Source organism: Rutidosis leptorrhynchoides, chromosome 2, assembly GCF_046630445.1.
Source record: "Rutidosis leptorrhynchoides isolate AG116_Rl617_1_P2 chromosome 2, CSIRO_AGI_Rlap_v1, whole genome shotgun sequence".
NCBI lineage: Eukaryota > Viridiplantae > Streptophyta > Magnoliopsida > Asterales > Asteraceae > Rutidosis > Rutidosis leptorrhynchoides.
In genome coordinates, this window is record NC_092334.1 from 83,570,567 (window position 1) to 83,573,182 (window position 2,616).

At 36.7% G+C, this 2,616-nt stretch overlaps 1 non-coding gene across 1 annotated transcript; it reads left to right on the forward strand.

The window, feature by feature from the left end:
- Positions 1–2,286: 2,286 nt before the first annotated feature.
- Positions 2,287–2,393, forward strand: LOC139895213 (small nucleolar RNA R71). Its single transcript, XR_011775675.1, has one exon. It is a non-coding gene; the product is annotated as a small nucleolar RNA R71 (small nucleolar RNA).
- Positions 2,394–2,616: the final 223 nt, after the last annotated feature.

Sequence of the window (2,616 nt, forward strand, 5' to 3'; positions counted from 1 at the left end):
TAAAATTAAAAATAATGATAACAAAATTTTTCGCCCCGCCCTCGGGTAAAGCAATTTCGATTCTATGATCTAGTCTTTAACTTACGACGAATTTTAGAAATCATTTTTTTAAACTTAAAGAAATAAAGTAAATTTTGTTTTTAAATTCACACAAAACTTAAATTTAAAAAGCGTATTAATTTCATACAAACCTACAAAACAAAAAAAAATTCAGAATGGAAGGAGAAAACTAGTTCTTTAGTGTCTGCTAGCGGAAAAGACCAATCGTATTCCATTCTCGGAACTACACGAGAACAGAACAACTAACCCTAGACAGCATTTTCTTTTTAGAACATTTGAATCTCCCCACACTTAGGTAAATGTGGTGTCGAAATTGTGGTTAACTTCATTGTCAATTTCTCTTGGACCATAATCAACTTACATATCTGTGACTTTTGCTTTAAGCCATTGGTCGGATTCCTGTGTAATATCTACAAATTCAACTAGTTTCGCCTTTTCTTTAGGCGATAGATTGGATACTAACCGGTTACATAACTTAAAGTTCCCCATGGTTCTAGCATCGCGAATCCGTTTAATAAGTTTCTTCATTGAACTATTAATAACGGGGTCATTTAATTTCGTATCAACAATGGGGTTCATTGTTAGCAGGTCATCATTAGGTGTTACTTCATTTTCCCCACACTTAGGCGTTTATTATTGTTAAGCACTACCGTTGGAGTTTGTAAAACAACATGGTTCTTACCAATCGTTTTTGTTGGTTCAAAGGTTTTGGTTAGTGGAGATTTAGACTTTTGACTCACAAAGGTGATCGATTTTTCATCATTACTAAGTGTCATTCTACCCTTTCTTACATCGAATAATGCCCCGGTAGATGCTAAGCATGGTCGACCTAAAATTAGAGGAATGTTTGGGTCCTCTTCTATGTCAATGACAATAAATTCGACTAAAAAGGTTAAATTACCCACTTAAACGGGTAGGTCATCAGCAATTCCAACTGGGTGCTTAATGGTTTGATCAAAGATTCGAACACTCATTTCCATTGGACTTAACTCACCTACTCCTAATCTCTTATATAATGAAAGAGGCATAACACTCACACTCGCACCTAAATATGCTAGTGCATCATACATGACACAATCACTAAGTAGACAAGGAACAATAAATTTACCCGGATCACCCAACCTGGGTGGAGGTTTTGGTGGAACTGTCTTCACCGGGTTTACTTTTACGGTTTTTGTTTCTTGCACTTTCTTATTCTTCTTCTTCTTTCCAGAGGTATCACAAACTTTATTACCTATCACTTCCTCATACTCAACTCCTTTTCTTGGAAACGGGATAGGTGGTCAGTATGGTACTACCACTGGCTTTTCATACTCGGGTGGTGGTGGTAGTGTAACTTCTTCATTGTTACTCACATCGAAAACCTTCCCATCTTCTGGAGCTGGTTTTTCAGAATTTGTTGACACCATATTAACATTCTCATTCTGAGGATTTACTTCAGTATTACTCGGTAGCTTTCCTTGTTCCCTCTCACTCATCATGCTAGCAAGAGTACCTACGTGTTTTTCTAGATTCAAAATGGAAGCTTGTTGAGTTTTTAATGACTGATCAAACCTCTCATTTGTTTGGGTTTGAGATGTAATAAATTGTGTTTGAGATTCCATTAGCTTTGCCATCATTTCTTCTAGATTTGACTTTTTCTCTTCGGTTTGTTGTGGTGGTTTATATAAGCCAGGTCTTTGTTGATTGAAAGTATTGTTTTGAGTTGGTTGGTTATTCAGACCTTGTTGGTTGAACGAGTTATTATTGGGTCCCTTTGGATTGTAAAGAATGTTTTGATTTCGATTAAAGTTTGGCCTTGGCGGTTGATAATTATTTTGATAATTATTTCCCAGCCTCTGGTTCATGTAGGAAACATTCTCTCGTTGTTCCATCGTTTGCTCGATGTGACAATTTTTTGTTAAGTGTGGTCTACCGCATTGCTCACAACTGATTCGTATTGCGTGAATATCTTTATTCATCTTTTCCATTCGTCTCTCGAAAGCATCTATTTTTACGGAAACAGAATCAAAGTCATGGCTAGAATCGGCTCTAGCCGCTTTAGATGATCGAAAAATATCTTTTTCCTGATGCCACTCATGTGAGTGGGATGCTGTGTTATCAATAATTTTGTAAGCTTCAGTTGCGGTTTTCTTCATAATGGAACCACCAGCCTCTATGTCGATGTCTTTTCGTGTAGCAACGTCGACACCTTGTTAGAATATTTGTACTATTTGATAAGTATCTAAACCATGTTGAGGACATCCTCTCAACAATTTTCTGAATCTTGTCCACGCCTCATATAGAGTTTCATTTGGCTTTTGCGTGAACGTAACAATTTCTCCTTGAAGTCTCACGGCTTTAGATGCCGGAAAGAATTGTTTAAGAAAATTTTCAACTAAGACATCCCATGTATCAATCGCCCCTTCAGGTAACGATTCTAACCAATCTTTGGCTTCTCCCTTTAAAGTCCAGGAAAATAACAAGAGATATATCTGTTCATCCTCAACTTCTCGGATTTTAAATAGAGTACAGATCCTATTAAAGGTACGAAGATGTTCGTTTGGATCTTCTTTT